The sequence below is a fragment of the Bos taurus genome, chromosome 18, assembly GCF_002263795.3.
Source record: "Bos taurus isolate L1 Dominette 01449 registration number 42190680 breed Hereford chromosome 18, ARS-UCD2.0, whole genome shotgun sequence".
Classification (NCBI taxonomy): domain Eukaryota; kingdom Metazoa; phylum Chordata; class Mammalia; order Artiodactyla; family Bovidae; genus Bos; species Bos taurus.
The window spans coordinates 35,096,040-35,114,465 of NC_037345.1; the positions used below are offsets into that span (position 1 = coordinate 35,096,040).

The 18,426-nt window shown below is 48.0% G+C and overlaps 1 long non-coding RNA gene across 2 annotated transcripts in view; it reads right to left on the minus strand.

Annotated features, from left to right (window-relative positions):
• Positions 1–18,426, minus strand: part of LOC101906364 (uncharacterized) — a 26,793-nt gene continuing 8,367 nt past the window's right edge. Inside the window, exons 2-4 of one of the 2 annotated variants that reach the window (XR_009491344.1) lie at positions 11,389–11,471; positions 4,089–4,175; positions 1–3,556 (exon numbers count right to left, since the gene is read on the minus strand). This is a non-coding gene — a long non-coding RNA (uncharacterized lncRNA). The remainder of the gene's footprint in view (positions 3,557–4,088; positions 4,176–11,388; positions 11,472–18,426) is intronic. The other variant, XR_812723.4, reaches the window with a different exon arrangement.

The window sequence follows — 18,426 nt, forward strand, 5'->3', positions numbered from 1 at the left end:
CATTGGCAGGCAGGTCCTTTACCACTAGCCCACCTGGGAAGCCCCGGTGTCACTGTTGGGCAACCGTAACTCCCAACACCAAATTTTCTCAACTGTTCTATTTAAAAATCTCAGAGGGAGAGGATAACATGCGTTTATTTAATCAGGATTGATGAAATTCTACCTTTTATTTAAGCTAAATTGGTAGTTTAAAATTCTATATTTGTTAACCATAAATTATATTGTGAAATAGAGTCATATTTTGTTTCATATTTAATGGCATTTGTTTGACATAATAGGATTTAATATTTGTAAGGTCTCATATGAATTACTTTTCTGCCTGCGCCCTTTAGAAAAAATTGTGAAAGCCACAATATCAGTAATCTCTTCTCCGTAAGGTTCAGTTCAGTTCAGTCTTTCAGTCGTGTCCAGCTCTTTGTGACCCCATGGACTTCAGCAAGCCAGGCTTCTCTGTCCATCACCAACTCCTGGAGCTTGCTCAAACTCATGTCCATCAAGTTGGTGATGCCATCCAACCATCTCATCCTCTGTTGTCCCCTTCTCCTCCTGCCTTCAATCTTGCCCAGCATCAGGGTCTTTTCTAGTGAGTCAGTTTTTCACATCAGGTGGCTAAAGTATTGGAGCTTCAGCATCAGTCCTTCCAATGAATATTCAGGACTGATTTCCTTTAGGATTGACTGATTGGATCTCCTTGCAGTCCAAGGGACTCTCAAGAGTCTTCTGCAACACCACAGTTCAAAAGCATCAGTTCTTTGGTGCTCAGCTTTCTTCACAGTCCAACTCTCACATCCATCCATGACTACTGGAAAAACCATAGCTTTGACTAGACGGACCTTTGTTGGCAAAGTAATATCTCTGCTTTTTAATATGCTATCTAGATTGGTCATAGCTTATCTTCCAGGGAGCAAGTGTCTTAATTTCATGACTGCAGTCACCATCTGCAGTGATTTCGGAGCCCAAAAAAGTAGTCTCTCACTGTTTCCATTGTTTCCCCATCTATTTGCCATGAAATGATGGGACCAGATGCCATGATCTTAGTTTTTTGAATGTTGAGTTTTAAGCCAACTTTTTTACTCTCTTTGACTTTCATCAAGAGGCTCTTTAGTTCTTTGCTTTCTGCTGTAAGGGTGGTGTCATCTGCGTATCTGAGGTTACTGATATTTCTCCTGGCAATATTGATTCCAGCTTGTGCTTCATCCAGCCTGGCATTTCTCATGATGTACTCTGCATATAAGTTAAATAAGCAGGGTGACAGTATACAGCCTTGATGTACTTGTTTCCCAATTTGGAACCAGTCTGTTCCATGTACAGTTCCAAATTGGAACCATGTCCAGTTGCTTCTTGACCTGCATACAGATTTCTCAGGAGGCAGGTCAGGTGGTCTGGTATTCCCATCTCTTGAAGAATTTTCCAGTTTGTTGTGATCCACACAGTCAAAGGCTTTGGTGTAGTCAATAAAGCATAAATGGATGTTTTTCTGGAACTCTCTTCGTTTCTCAAGATCCAACAGATGTTAGCAATTTGATCTCTGGTTCCTCTGCCTTTTCTAAATCCAGCTTGGACGTCTGGAAGTTCACAGTTCACGTACTGTTGAAGCTTGGCTTGGTGAATTTTGAGCATTACTTTGCTAGCATGTGAGATAAGTGCAATTGTGCAGTAGTTTGAACATTCTTTGGCATTGCCTTTCTTTGGGATTGGAATGAAAACTGACCTTTTCCAGGCCTGTGGCCACTGAGTTTCCCAAATTTGCTGGCATATTGAGTGCAGCACTTTCACAGCATCATCTTTTAGGATTTGAAATAGCTCAACTGAAATTCCATCACCTCCACTAGCTTAGTTTGTACTGATGCTTCCTAAGGCTCACTTGACTTCGCGTTCCAGGATGTGGCTTTAGGTGAGTGATCACACCATCGTGGTTATCTGGGTCATGAAGAACTTTTTTGTATAGTTCTTCTGTGTATTCTTGCCACCTCTTCTTAATATATTCTGCCTCTGTTTGGTCCATACCATTTCTGTCCTTACCTCCGTAAGGTTATCTTCACTTAATGCTGGGCAGAGAACATGAAAAAAGAAAACTGTGGTGTTTACTACAGCTGACCTTCCACCTATCAAGTTTACTGTTTGATACAAGCCCAAGAGATATGAGTGTAATGTTTACTAGAAGATATGTATATACAGTGTTCTTAGCAACTTTATTCACAATAGATTAAAAACAAAGAACAATCCAAATATCCATCAACAGGAAAATGGAAAAATAATGGTGTATTCATACATCTGAGGAGAAGGCAATGGCACCCCACTCCAGTATTCTTGGCCTGGAAAATCCCATGGACAGAGGAGCCTGGTAGGCTGCAGTCCATGGGGTCGCGAAGAGTCGGACACGACTGAGTGACTTCACTTTCACTTTTCCCTTTCATGCATTGGAGAAGGAAATGGCAACCCACTCCAGTGTTCTTGCCTGGAGAATCCCAGGGACGGGGGACCCTGGTGGGCCGCCGTCTATGGGGTCGCACAGAGTCGGACACGACTGAAGTGACTTAGCAGCATACATCTGACAACTACACAGCAATAAAAGTGAATGAACTGCTGTACACAACACAGAGGAATCTCACATACATAAGGTTGAATGAAAGGTGTCAGCCACAGAAGAGTGAATATGGTATGATTCTACTTACAGTCATTCAAAGCCATAAACTATAATAAATGGTGATACAGCTCCATAGTGGTTAACTTGGGGTATTATGGACTAAGCGAGGGAAACTAGGAAGACTTACGCAGCACTGGAAATGTTTTCTGTCTGGGTGGCAGTCATATGGGTTTCCTTTTCACTGTGGGTTCTTCCCACACTTTGGACTTTCACATGATTTTTACTCATACTTGAACCTCTCTCGTTGCACCTCTCCTCAAAGCAGCTTGTGGTGTTTGAAAAGTTCTTCATACCTTAGACCAGAAATGACCCCATGGAGGTGGTGGCAGTGGGTGCCAGGAGAAAAAGGGTACCTAGTGTGGGGGTCAGTGCTGAAAACTGTTTCCCCAGCTTGTTGTCCTTATGTGTGTTTGTCTCATCTCTTGTGACATTTGTTTTCTTCCCTGTCCCTGGGGAAATCTTCAAGTTGTAGACTTCTAGGATTTGCAGATTTTACAGTGTGATTCTACTTCTAGTTTTGTCTGTAGCTTATTTCTCCTGGGGAAAAGATAATAATTTCCTAAAATCCATATGAATGTGAAGAAAAGCAGTATTTTCCTGGTTGTCACTGATTTTTTTTTACAGTGTTAAAAAAATGCTATCAATGAGATGACAGCAGTTGTAATGAACAGAAAGCTTGGTTCAAACTGTCTTCAGTTATAAACATAATGTATTGGCTTATGTAATTGAACACTCCAGAAATGGAGCTGGTTTCAGTTGAATGTTGACACAGTGCCTTTTGATTATTTTTTTAAATGGATCATTTTATTTATTTACTTGGCTTCACAAGGTCTTAGTTCTGGCATGCAGAATCTTTAATCTTCATTGCAGCATGTGGGATCTTTAGTTGCGGTATGTGAACTCTGCATTCTGAAAGGAAGAAGGTAGAGAGTAACCTCAGTACAGCTTTTGCACAGTTGTTTATCACAGGAATGCTATGGGCCCTGGAGTTTCCAGCTTCACAACCCCCGGCCTCCTCTAAGCCATACCCTCAGCTTCCTGCCTCCAGCCTTGAGGGGCTCAGCTCATGCCTGCACTTCAGTTTTCTTCTTCCTGGGAACTAAGGCCTCTCAGGACCTCAGCTGGGGCCTGCTCCCTGGGGCCTGCAAGGGGAACTGCTGGCTCTCGGGGCCTTCCCCTTGTCCAGAAGAGAAGGAAGAAGGCCTGAGGATTCCCTATTGGGTGAGAGTCAGCCTCCCCAGGCTATCACTGGTCTTCAGAAAGGTTAAGCCAACTAGGGCGGCTGCCTGGACACCTTGCTTGGGTGGGTGGGGTGTGGAGGGCAGCACTTTCTATCTTGTGAGCTACATCATCATCCAATTTCAGTATCATAAATAGCATAGCAACCTCATCTTATGAGCCCCCTGATGTGATGCAGTAATCATCAAACTAGTATTCTTACCAGCATGGTTTACCACGAATCTGATCTTGAGGAAGCAATCAGGTAAATCCAGAATACTGTATCCAGTGCTAAAACTGGCTTCGACTCCTACAAAAAGTAATCAGACAAAAAGACCAAGTGTAGGGCAGAGAGTACTCTTCTATATTAAAAGAGACTACAGAGACCTCACCACCAAATATGTAAACCTTGTCTCCTGAACTGAAATAAAAATGCTACAAGGGACATTCTTGAGACCAGTGACTGAATGGCTGTTGATTTTCATGAATGTAATGGTGGTGCTCTGATAGTGCAGAGGGCTCTCTTAGCCTCAACATTTTGGGGCCAAATAATTCTGTCCTCTGGGAATTTAGCAGCATTTCTGGTCCCTGCCCACTAGGTGTCAGGAGCACCAAACCTGTTCAGGTGCAACAAGCTGAAGAGTCAGATGTTTTAGGATTAGCAGAGGAATAAAATTTCCCAGGTGGTGCAGTGGTAAACAATCTGGCTGCCCGTGCAGAAGACTTGGGTTCGACCCCTGGGTTGGGAAGATTTTGGAAGAGGAAATGGCAACCTACTCCAGTGCTCTTGCCTGGGAAATTCCATGGACAGAGGAACCTCAGGGGCCTACATTTCACGGGGTCACAAAGATCAGACACAACTGAGCACACAGGAATGAAGGCTGCCTCTTGTCATGAGAAACACTTGAAAATGGTTAAATGGTGAATTTTAAGTTACATGAATTTTTTTCTTAGTTAAAAAAAATATAAATCAAAAAATGTCTTTGGTCCAGTGGTTAAGACTCTATACTCCGACTGCAGGGGGCACAGGTTCAATCCCTGGTTGGGGGACTAAGATCCCGCATCCCACATGCCGCATGGTACAGCCAACAGCCAAAAAAGTCTCCACTTGACTTTGTCAGCTATCCCCTGGGGGACAGAATCACCCCTGGCTGAAACCACTGGTGCAGAGAGTACACTGCTGGAGGGGGCGGGGGTAGGGCAGGAGGGAATGCAGGCCAAAGGACTGGGTAGGGAAGTACCTTATTTGTAACTTACTTTCAAATTGCAAATGCAGTAAAATGTTCACCATTGGCGACACTAGGTGACAGGTGTATGTGTTGTTCATTTGACTATTCTGTCAACTTTCTATAGACTGATTTAAAAAAAAAAAAGAATTCAACTTGGAATTTTTTGTTTACAGCATCCCAAGGGACCCCTGACAGGTGCCAGCTGCACAGCGTTCTTTCAGGTGCCGTTCTCATGAGTGCCTGCATTGGGTGAGCTGCTTCATCCTCCGAGGGAGGACTCTTTCCTTCTCTCTCTCACTCCCTTGCTCCCTCCCTCCCTCCATCCTCCTGCCCTATCTCACTCCCAGATTCCTTGAACATACTGATCTATCTGTGCTGCACACTCACCTATGGAAAGAATAGCATCCTGTGACCCATTACACACTCAGTCTGGTGCTGAGGCTGGGCTCTGTCAGTTCCTTGGTAGTGAGTGTTCTCTCCTGTGGTCGCTTTAAAACACAGTCATGAAATTCTTTAGTATTGTTCCATTTAGAGATGGGGGTCTATGACCCGTCTCCTTGAATATGGACTCCACAGCTACTTAACCGGTAGAATATGGTGGAAATGACACTGTATTAGTTTCCAGATCTAGGCCTTAGAAAACTAGCGTCTGCCCTTTTGTGTCTCCTCTGAGATGTTGTTGCTGGAACTCAGCTGCAGTGCTGTAAGGAAGCCCAGGCCACCCCATGGAGAGGCACATGTGGAGGGGAGCAGCATAGAGCGCGCACGTGAAGGCCTTGTGAGGGAGTCCTCGTGGACCTGGATTCTCCTGCTCCAGCTGTGTGTGTGTTGGGAGGAGGGGGTGCAGGACGCAATGATGAACTGTCCCCACTGAGTTCGGCTCATTTTGTAGATTCATGAGCAAACTACATGCTTGCGGCGTTTTAAAGTTACTAATGTCAGGAGTGGTTTGTTTGCAGTGATAGGTAATTGATGCATCCCCTACTGGGGGTGGAGGGGGCAGAAGAGGCCAGCTTGCTATCCCCACAGCTGGGTCCTAGATCAGTGCTTGTTCCTTCAACAAGTACCTATTGAGTGGCCACCAAGTGCTGGACACTGTACCAGAGGATGAGGAGTTAGCAGTGAATGAGGTGGGCCTCATACTAGGCCACCTACCTTGCCTGGTGGGCACAGCTCAGGCACAGAAATGAGACGACTGTAGCCTCAGCCTGAGAAAGGGGGAGGGAGAACTGTCTGTGGGGGGGAGGGGCGCAAGGGGGCGGCAGGGGGTGAGGGGGCAGGGGCGGCGAGGTGGGGTGGGGGGGGGTGGCGAGAGGGGCGGGGGGTGGGTATGTTATTTCTAAGCTAAGACCTGACTCTTGAAAAGGAGTCACCCATGCAGAGAAGCAGAGAAAGGGCAGATGGAGTACCATGTACCTGTTCTGGCTACGGTCGCCAGATTTGGCAAATAAATAAATAAAAATTTAGCATCCAGTTAAATTTGAATTTCATATAAACAGCGAATCGTTTTTTAGTATATATATACGTGTGTGTGTGCGCACGCGCGCCCCATGCAATATTGGGGACATTCTGAAAAATTGTTCATTATTTATTTGAAATTCAGGTTTAACTGGGAGTCCTGTATTTTATCTGGCAACCCTAGTTCTAGGGGAAAAGGAGAGGAGGGAAAAAACGCTCCTGATTTCAAGGGACAGTTCAGAAAGCCAGATGTAGCACACAGGCAAACAGCACCCAGAGGCAAGGGAGATAAAGGTGAGTAGGAGCAAAGTCATGAAAGGTCAGCCTGCTGAGGTCCCTTTTGAGTTTCGCCCTGAAGCAGTGGGGAGCGGTGGGAGGTTTAGAGCAAGGGAGAGACACAGTGGTTGTGTATTTTAGAGTTTGCAGGCTGCTGTGTGAGGGGTGGGAGCATGTAGCAGGAAATCAAGAGAAAGGTGTCTCTTGCCCTGCGGTGCCTGTCCTCTGCGTTGCTGCCACGAAGCCTTGAGAACACTGGGGGACGAATCTCCCCACTTTTTTTTTTTTTCCTACAATGTGTTTTAAGCCATAAATTTCCCTTAACCACTGCCCCAGGATATCTCATAAGTTTTGATATGTTTAGGTTTTATATCACTCCATTCAGAATATTTTCTAATTTCCCTTAATATGTCTCTGACCTATGGATTCTTTATGTGTGTTGTATGACTTCCACATATTTGAGATTTTTCCATGTATCTCATTGTCATTTATTTTCATTTCCTTCCACTGTGGGCAAAGGACATACTTGGCACATTCTTTGGATTTTATGAATATCGTTTGGTGGGTGAACATATGGTCTATCATGGTGAAGGTAGCACGTTTTCTGGAAAAGAAAGTGACTGCTGCAGCTGTTGAGTTTCATGCTTGTAAATGTCACTTCCAGTCAGGGTGGTTGACAAAGTTCTTCTGCTCTTCTGTATGTTTCCTCATTATTTAGTCCAGAGCTATTCTGTCCTCTGATGGTGTGGGGTGTAAAAAGCTTCAATGATTGTTATAGTTTAGCCTCGTCTCTGTTTTTGTCAGTTTTTTTCTTCAAATGTTTCAAAGCTCTGTTGCTGCACACACACACATGCATGTATGATTATTATAATTATGTCCATAGGGAGTTCCCTGTGTAGCTTGGGTAACACTCATCCCCTTAAAGTCCACCATGTCTGATAGCATTACCACCACCACAGCTTTCCTAGGCTCACTGCCTGCTTAGCATATCTTTATCCATTCTTTACTTTCACCTGATTCGTGTCTTTATATTTAAAGTGAGCCTTATTATAGACAGCATATACTAATAGTTGGGTCTTTTCTGTTCACTGGAGGATCTCTGCCCTTTAATTGGTATTTTAGTACATTTACATCTAATCATTACACACATTATTGATATGGTTGACTTAGTTCCAGGATTTTACTACTTGCTTTCTGGTTTTCCTCTGTTTTTATGCCTCTGTTCCTGTTTGGATTGTGAAGGAAGAATATACCATTTTTGACACTCTATTCCAATCATTTATCAGGTTCTGTGCTAATTTTGAGTGATTAAAAAAATTTTTAGGTATTTATTTACTTTTAAACATTTATTTATTTGACCGTACCAGGTCTTAGTTGTGGCGTGTGGGATCCAGTTGCCTGACCTGGGGTTGAAGCTGGGTCCCCTGTATTGACAGCATGGAGTCTTAGCCACTAGTCCACCAGGGAAGTCCCTTTGAGTAATTTTTAGAACTGGAATTAACTCTGCAGCAGGTCCAAGGCTACAGTATGAGCAGTCCTGCCACTTCCATCAAACAATCAGGTAGATTCCATTGTAGAGGAAGATGCTGTAGGGAGCCTTGGGCAAGCCCCAGCCAACATTAGAAGAGTAATTGCTGACCTTGGAATTGACTGAGTTCATGACTGTGGGTGGTCATGTGACCATGTGGCTAGACCTGCCTGTCATGATCTGGGTGCTGGCAGACCCACAGAATCATTAGGTTGGTCAGGCCAGGCATCCAATCCATCATTGTTTAGATGTTGTATATCCCAGATCAAGCTTAGGCAGATCCAAATAGTATAACTGATATCTATAAACAGATGGTTCAAACACCAGTGTTTCCTAACACTGTTGCCCTGATGCCTCTTACATTATCTCACACCCATACATTATGTGGTGTATCCAGAAAATGGCTAATAGAAGGGGAGAAGCCCCAAACTTGGTTCAAGGACACATTATCTTGGTATGAAGGAGACAAACTGAAAATGAACTGCTCTTCCATTACACCCCCAGCTGTGAGAGGAGGTCTCCCTAGTGGAGAAAATTTTGAGCAGTGCACGTAGCCAGAGGTGAAAGCAAGAGCTGCTTCATGGGCCTGAGAGCTGTTTTGTCACAGCCTGCTCGAAAGGGTCCCACAGTTGTTTAATGCTCTGCTGTCGCCATCTTGAAATTCATAATTGTTCTGAGCAAGGTGCTCTGCACTTTTATTTTGCACTGAATCCCACAAAACAGGTCCTGGGTAAAAGATTCCAAGACAAGTGCAGAATAGAGGACCCATAGAAGTTAAGACTGCCTTGATCTGTATGTGCCATGATACCTGTATGTGTGTGTGTGTGTGTGTGTCTGTATGCACAGCAGAATGCTACTTGTTAGGTCCTCAAAAATGATGACTATTGTTACCCTCTGTTGTTGATGATGACTATGAAGATAATGATAAGAGTTATTGGACTCCTCCAGCATTGTTCTTCAGACTTCATTTAAGCCTGATTAACTCACTATCCATGAGCCATCCCTCTGTTTTGCTTCACTGAAATGAAAACAGTGAAAAAATGCAAAGCATTTTTTATTCAAGCGGTGCCTTTGACCCTCAGGAATTTAACACAAACACATACCTAGGCTTTCAAACACCCACTAAGGTTTTACACACTCTTTGTTTAACCCGCATCCAAACAGTTGCATCAACAGTTCCTAAAATCCCATCCCACCCCCCACCCCGCTGCCACAGAGTCTCAGAATTCACACAGACAGGCACCCACATACTCCCAGGTCATCTGGGTGAATGTGGGTGATGTCTGTACGATTCCACCAGTTCGGTCTGAAAATTCTTGCCAGGGACAGCTGATGAGCAACCCTATCATTTTCATTTGAAAATTTCTATCACAGATTAGAAATTATGCATGTGTATGATTTCTAGTGCCTAAGAAGGATGAGAAGGGTTGGCGTCTTGAAAGGGCACTAGGTATATTTCTATAGTTTTCTAGATTTCCAGGGGGAGCCAGAGGTTGTGATTATGTGAAAACTTAGCAAGGAAACAGAGGTGATTCTGTGCCCTTGTGGAGTTTGGGGATCCAAAAACTCTGAAAACGCCTTAAGTTGAGCCACTGGGGATACAAGAGCCCTGGTTTAAGGAGGGCTACCTATGTCAAGGAGTAAACCAGCAATTCCACCACTGCTCATGATACAACATATCTGGGGGGTTAAAGTTTAAAAGCCAGGACCAAGAGAGGGTGGGCAGGAAGGACGGTGTCACCTGCTCCTTTCATATTTCCTACAAGAAAGAAAGCCCGGCGGAGACTCCTGGCTCAGTAAATGAGTCACTGGCTTTATAAGCCAAGAGAGATGGAAGACAGACTCCAGGAAACAAGCAAGGAAGAGGCTTGGAGAAGGTTTTCAGCTTCAGTGTGAAGCTGTCAAGTTTCTGTGCTCTTGTGGGAACTGAAGAAAACCAACAGTGAGACAGTGAGAAAGACTAGAGAAACAGCAAGGGACCAGACAGGGCTCAAGTGAGAGCCTGTGCATTGGGGCAATTTAGAATGACTGATAAAACGAACTGGGCAAATTATCCAGGCAGCTTTAGAGAGGGAGAAAATCCCCCAGTGTTTCAAGGCCCCGCAACCAGTCCTAATCCAACAGAATTCACAGCCACTGAGCAAGTCATCGCACTTGTGCCAGGCGACAGGAGGAAGATTCAAAGTGTGAGCCACTGTGCCGAGCCTCAAAGGCTTCTTGACACCTAGGATAGGATTGTTCAGACACATTGAAAGTCAGGCTAAATTTCAGGCAGAGGCCTGGATCAGAGAGAGCAGGACTCCTTGGAAGAAATGAATGGAGAGCAGTTTGGGGAACAGAAGCACAAGAAAAGACTGGATGGATCCTTTCTCTTTTCTCATTTTGGATTATTTGTTTGCTTAGCCTATTTAGGGAGGTACATCTCCTAAGTTTCAAGCAGTATATTTGACACTTTGTTTATTTTCTGAGCGATTCAATTTGCCAGTGTTTACTGAGCTCCCTGAGGAAGTGAGCTGGGCCCAGGCACGGAGCAGGTAGAGGGCATAGCAAAAGCGAAGGCCCAGAGATGGGAACCCACAGAAAAGTCTCAGGGAAGAGTCGGGAGTCCCTTGGGGGCCAGAGTGGGATGAGAGAGCTGAGGCCTTAGGGAAGACCGAGCTGATCTTCAGACTCCAGCCTGGTGGGGAGCCGGATGAGTCCTGGAGAGATTCTGGCCCCAAGAAGCCGAGGCCAGGTGGGGGAGGTCCTCCTCAGCACATTCTCTTCCATGTGACTCTGGGGGTATTAATAATTAACCCAGGGGCCCACACAGCTGCCACCACCGCCCTCAGGCCCTCCCTGTGTGACATCCAGGCCACACTCCTGCTGCACAGCTCTGTGGGAGAAAGGAGTCCTGTTAGATACTTTTATCAGATGTGCTGGCCTGGAGTCCCCCTCACACCAGTCTGCCTCTTGAGATAGCCTCTGCCAGCTCTCTGGGCTTCCAAAGAGACTGGGCTGATGGCCGCCTTCCCCGCAGGCCAGAGACTTACCAACTCTCTGCTGGTCAGAGTCCTTCGGGCCCTCCAGAATCCTGACTCAATTCAACAATGACATCTCGGGGAGCAGGGCAGTCCTGGGAGGGAAGGTAAGCATCTTGGTTCCCATCCCAGCCTGGCCACAGATTCACTGGCCTCAGGCCTGGCCTTGCTGTCTTTGCAGCTTGATGACTTTGGAGATCTAGGGCCTCTGAGTGTGGGAACTGGGCAGAGTCTGGTGCCTGATCTAGAACCAGCCTTGGTGTCAGATCCCTGGAGAGGAGCAGGTGACCCTTTGGGGAGAGGAAGCAGACAAGGGCTGTGGCAGGAGAAGCACAGGGCATTGTGAGAGCAAAGAAGAGGTTGCTGACCTGGCTTGGGATCCAGAGGAAGTAGTGTCTGAGCTGAGACCTGAAGGGTGGTCAGGAGGCACCAGGTGAGGGAAAGAGAAAAAAGATGCTAGAACAGCTTATGCAAGGACACGGGGACATAGGAAAGCAGGATGTATTCGGGGAACAAAGAAGTTCAGTCTGGCTAGAGCTGGGACCTCATGGGGAGGAACTGGCCAGAGAGTAAGGACCAGCAGGGAAGTGAGAAGGCACAGGGCCTGATAACGCCGGAGCCATCCAGCGGCTCTGTGGGGAATGGACCAGGCTGGGTGAAACCAAGGAAAGGACTGCAGGTGGTGCCTTGGCCAAGGGGCAGGGAGGATGGGGCAGACCTAGTGGCTGAAGAGGTGTCAGAGGAAAGGCCCCCCCCGCTCCAGACTAACCTGAGAACCTGGGAGGGAGAGCAGTTCTGAGGAGACGAGATGGGGTCGACTTTACACAGTGAGTTTGGGATGCCCAAGGGTCATCTTCAGTGGGGAAACAGCACAAGAGATGGGGAGCCAGTGCTCAAGGCATCACTGTGGAACAGAAACAAAGGCCTGGACATTGTCAGGATGGGCTGGGGAAAAGAATCAAGGATGAGGGGAGGGGGCCCGGCACCCTGTGAAGCCCATTGTGGGGCATCAAGAGATGTAGCCAGAGCAGCAGCTAGAAACCCAAGAGGAGCAGTCAGAGCAGCCAGAGAAGTTTCAGAAGAGGGGGGCGGTCAAGTCAAAGGCAGAGAGGACTGAGAAGCTGAAGGTCAGGGACCTTTCTACAAAGAGGCTCAAGCAGTGAAGGGGGGTTTAATGGTGGTAGTGGGCTTCCCCAGTGACCGTGATATGTAATTAGGTCTGAGTGTGAGCAAGACCGCTGCACGGGGCTGAAGAACTTGTGCACTGCACACTCCAGTGCGCACATCTTTCTACAAAAATGTAACTTGGGATAAGTGGGCACCCCCTGGAGTTTGGCGGTATTTTGTGAAGCCTGTTTGTTACTGCAGTGTGGAGACTTCCCACACAGTGGCGCCAAAGACCAACACCGTAAGTCTTGGGCTTGGCTAGGGCAGGGCAGGGGTCGGTTTGATGAAGATGGTTGGCCTCCAGGTCGTCATCCCACGTGTGGTGGGTATTGCCGTGGGTATTGCCCGATGCCAAGTGGCTAGGACCTTGCCCACCTCGACGCCCTCCAAATCTCTGTCGAACAGTTCTAGCAGAAAGGAACTCAGAAATAAGCTACGCCCCACTGTAGCCTTTGCCAGAGGGGCTGGCCTGAATGGGTCCCAGGGGAACAACTCATCCCATGATCTGGGAGAGGCATGGTCATCTCTCCCACTTGTCCCTTAGGAGAAGGGAGTCTCAGGAAGGAAGGAAGAGCGCCTTGCCCAGCCTGAGGGACACAGTCACCCCACCCCACCAAGGCCCAGCTCACAGATCCCCCTGGAGGCCAAAGCTGGCTCAGCAGGAACAGTGGCAGAGATGGCCCCACCTGGGAGAGAGAACCCAGGGAAGTCACCTAATGTGCCTGGAGTAGAAGCTTACCCCCACCTGGTGTAGTGGCAGGCCTGGAAATGCCTGAATGCATGGCGTAAGGGGCCATGGTGTCTTTGAAAATGATGACATGTTTATTGCAAACCATTCTTTGAATAAGTAAATACAAAGAAGAAAATAAAGCCAGGTGAAATTATGCCCAGAGATGATGGCCACTGCTGGCATGAAAACTGGACCTCTCCACATCATTGAAAAATACCGTCATCCATACATCACCCAGACCCAAAACTCTGGCATGATCTAGAATGGTGGCCTCTCTAGACCTCACATCCCATCAGCCCCCAGCCCTCCATTCTACCTCCTGAGCCTCTGCCCCAATTCTGGCTCAGGGATGAAACTCCTGATGGCTCTTGGGGGCAGTGGATGCAGGTTTGAGCCAAGGAGGCTCCTGCTACTGGAGAATGGAGTGGCTTTTCTGGTGCCTTACCCCAGCCCTCCATGACTACTGTGTTGAGCACTTTTCCCTATTCAGAGATACAAAACCCTCACTCCCTATTATGCCCAACTCTCAGACACACACAGTGGGCAGTAGCTGTGATTGGAGGTGGTCCAGGCTGGGACTGAAGGTGAATGGAGTTGGTGGTAGGAACAGGCATACCTACAGCCCAAGATTTACCCCCTTTCAAGCCCACAACTGCCACACCACTCACTGAAGTGCCTTAGCAGAGCATGGTGCCCTCCTCCTGCTCTCATGTGACCTCTTGGTAAACGAGTTGACCATCATCACCTCTGAACTGTCTCTGGCCTTGATCCCTCTTTCCTCTATGCATGTGTCCAACTGCCTTCCGGCCATCTCCTCCTGGATGGCTAGTCCCCAGACCCCTCAGAGGCCACCTGCCCAAACTGACCATATCACCTTCCCATAACGTGCCTCTCCAGGCCTCTCCACATCATTGAAAAATACCATCATCCACCCATCACCCAGACCCAAAACTGGCATGATCTAGAATGCTGGCCTGTCTAGACTTCACATCCCATCAGCCCCCAGCCCTCCATTCTACCTCCTGAGCCTCTCTTAAATGTCTCTATCTCTACTGCCCCCATTCTGGCTCAGGCCACCGTGACTTTAGCAGGGAAATGATAGCAGCCACCTTGCTGCCTCTACCTGTCCCCCCTAAGCACCGCCTGAGTGACCTTTGCAAACCAAAGGCACGACCACAGAATTCCCCAGCTTAAAGCCCAGGCTATCTATCACCCTCCATACTCTTAAGCTAGTGCCCAAAGCCCGTCACCAGGTGTCCACATCCCCCAACACATACACAGTTCTCCCACCACACTTTCTGCTTCCTGCCAGCAAAGGAGGCTGCTCCTCCCTACTGCACCTTGAACTCTGCTGTGCTCTCTCCCCAGACATTCCTCCGAAGACCTGCCCATTGCCTGCCTGCCGAAGGAGTCCTTCTGGGGGCTCCTTGTTGGGGCTTCAACTTGCCCTGCCCCTACAAAGCCCTTCCTAACCAGCACACACACTTTCTCCCACACAGACCGATGTGCACACAGACACAGTCACAGTCACTCGCATTGGTTACATAAGAGGTGTAGAGACTCAGGGATGATCTGTCCTCATTGACAGCCCCTGAGCTCAGGGACTGGGGGGCCTGACCTCTGTCCCCTTACTTCTGGTACCCCCGGGGCCAAGCATACACGAAAGCTTCCTGAGTGAGTATCTGGTGAATGAATGAATGTGTACTGAGGTGTGTGACCACAGGCACCTTGGGGGGCAGACTTTTTATTCTGTTCCCTCACAGCCACGGTGGGAGTGGGGCAGGGTGAGGGAAGCTTCCATTTTCCTGGGTTGTGGGACTCAAACTGCATTACTTTCAAAAGTGGAACTAGCTGTGCCATATGTGAGGAACTGGGATTCACTATGGTTCTCACCACCCTCTGAGATCTATTAGAGGGATTTTTTTTCTCAGAGCAGAGCCCATTCCTCCAGGAATGAAGACGATGATTCAGGGCTCTGCCGTAGCTCCCAGCCAGCGCCAGGAGAGGACTATTCAGGGAATGAGCCCGACTCAGAGCCAAACAGATTAGGATTCAGTGAGCTGAGCTGAAGCTCAGACTCCACCCCTTCCTCTGACCACAGAAAGAGGCCTCTGTGAAATGGGTTTCAGCTGAGTCCTACCTCCCCTGGCTCACTGGTTACTTGGGAGAGGCCTCTAGCACCCCCTGATTCTCAGACGCTGTCCCTCCCTCAGGACCCCTGAACAGAGTGGCAGAGGGCCAGGTGAAGCCTTGGGGGTCCTGTCTGCTGGAGGTCGCCCCATCCATCCCTGGCCCTGGTGGGAAAAGGGTGGGAAACCAGGACTGGTCACAGACAAGGACAGTAGGTGGTGATAGGTCCTCAGAAGGGGTGAGTGGGAAGCCAGAGGACACAGGTTTCTAGGAGGAGGTGACGTTTGAGCTGTTTTTCAAGTGAATAAGGGAGAGGAGCATCCACGGAGAAGGGAAGCTGGAAGAGGAGGCCAAGGCCAGAGAGGAGGGAGCATGTCCAGGGAGCCTCAGGGAGGCTGATGTGGTGGAAACAGAGCAGGAAGGGCTGGCAGGACAGGTGGGAGATGAGGTCATCTAGGCCACATCTCTTGTGTCTTGGAGGCCCCACCACAGTCTGGATTTACCCTGAGGACATTGGGGAACCAATATGACCTGATATATGGTTTAAAAGATCATTCAAGGAAATTCCTAGGCAGTCCAGTGGTCAGGACTCCATGCTTCCACTTCAGGGGGCCTGGGTTTGATCCCTGGTTGGAGAACTAAGATTCCATAAGTAGCATGGCACAGCCAAAAAAAATCACTCGAGTTGTTAGTACATAGAAGGAGGCAGGAAGGCCAGAAAAGGCCACATGCAGAAATGTGGCCAGACACCAGAGACTGATGACTGTGAAGAGCAAGGGCGTCGTCTGTTAAAAGTGGGAATTTTCTGGAAGTGGAATTCCAGACCAAGAAAGAATTCCTTGGACAGTGCCCTAGTAAGCCCCTGTAATCACTGCTGCCTCATCAGTGTGTGCATGCGTGTGTGCTAAGTCACTGCAGTCATGTCTGACTCTTTGCGACCCCATGGACGGTAGCCCGCCAGGCTCCCCTGTCCATGGGATTCTCCAGGCAAGGATACTGGAGTGGGTTGCCATTTCCTCCTCCTGCAGATCTTCTCAACCCAGGGATCAAAGTGTTGTCTTATGTCTCTTGAATTGGCAGGCTTAAAACTCAACATTCAAAAAACTAAGATCATGGCATCCGGTCCCATCTATTTACTTCAAGGCAAATAGATGGGGAAACAATGGAAACAGTGACAGACTTTATTTTCTTGGGCTCCAAAATCACTGCAGATGGTGATTACAGCCATGAAATTAAAAGATGCTTGCTCCTTGGAAGAAAAGCTGTGACAAACTTAGACAGCATATTAAAAAGCAGAAACATTACTTTGCTGACAAAGGTCCATCTAGTCAAAGCTATGGATTTTCCAGTAGTTGTGTATGGATGTAAGAGTTGGATCATGAAGAAAGCTGAGTGCCAAAGAATTGATGCTTTTGAACTGTGTTGTTGGAGAAGACTCTTGAGAGTCCCTTGGACAGCAAGGAGATCAAACCAGTTAATCCTAAAGGAAATCAGTCCTGAATAGTCATTGGAAGGATAGATGCTGAAGCTGAAGCTGCAATACTTTGGTCACCTGATGTGAAGAACTGACTCACTGGAAAAGACCCTGATGCTGGGCAAGATTGAAGGCAGGAGGAGAAGGGGATGAGAGAGGATGAGATGGTTGGATGGCATCACCAACTCAATGGACATGAGTTTGAGCAAGCTCCAGGAGTTGGTGATGGACAGGGAGGCCTGGCGTGCTGTAGTCCATGGGGTCACAAAGAATTGGACACAACTGAGCAACTGAACTGACTGAGCACTACCTGGGAAGCCCCAAGCAAGGGCACCAGGACAACTGTATGCCACTGCTGCCCCGTGGGCCAACATGCAACCAGACCTGAGTCCTCAGTGAGTGTCGAGTGAATTAATAAACAACAGAACAACCTCTGGTAGCAGGAGGATGGGTGCAGGGAAGGGGTGAATGTGAGACATGTTAAGGGCATAGGGTCTACAGGACTAGGAGGCTGAATTGAGGTGGGGTGAGAGAGAGGGACGCCAGGGGTTCATGCATTTACTCGTGCGTTCACTCTCATTCAACAATGGGAATTTTTTGAATTCGTGAGCCAGGGACACTGGAGAGCTGTACATTAGGAGAGCTGTATCGCCTACAGAGCTTAGAGCCTCACAGTGAGCACACAGGAGCACACGCACTTCCTGGTGGTGACACAAAGGCATGAGTCCATAGGACGTGGGGACAGAAAGTACCAAGGAGAGGCTGTCTTCAGAGAAGGTGGTCAGAGTTTGCCTTGCTGTGAAGATGACTTTACACGTGGGCACGGACAGACTGGTGCCAGTTTTGAGAGCTCCAGAGAGGCCCAGCCTCGCTCAGGTGGGAGCCTGGGTGTTTTGCAGTGGTGCTTTGCAGAAATGAGAATCAGGGAAGAAAAGTCCCTCTGGGAAGGTCATGAGATCTGGTGGGTCATCCAGGGGCTCAGAACAGGAGAGGGCTCTGCACAGAGGAAGACTTGGGATGTTCAGCAGTGGATGGATGAAGTCCTGTGACTGGATGATATTATAGGGTGGAGGAAACAGAAAGAAGAACCCAGTCTCTGGAAGCAGTCCCCAGGTCTACTGATACAGAAAAAAAAGGGTGCTGCAAAGGAAGGCAAAGAGGAGGAGCTGGAGACGGGGGAGAATGGGGTGACTTGTGTCTCTGGTAAGAGAGGATGAGGGAGAGGATGTCAGTGCCCCTGAGGGCCCATGCCGCCCTCACTCCAAACCTCTGGATAGTCAAGACCAACCCTCAGGAGGAAAAGAGGCAGATATTTAGAAATCTTTTAAAATCCCTCAAACCACTTCTGGATATCTGTGCAGCCTCTAAAGATGATGGACTACAGAGTGAAGCCTGATGGGTGGGAGAGCTTTCAGGGTTGGAGAGCTTTCAGGGTTGGAGAAGACCAGTGTTATTTTACTGAGGGGAAGGGTGGGGGAGTGGAGCTGACCCTTTGAGTTCAGTGTGAGGTCAGCCATGAGCTCTACCTCAGCCCACACCAGGGGAGAGC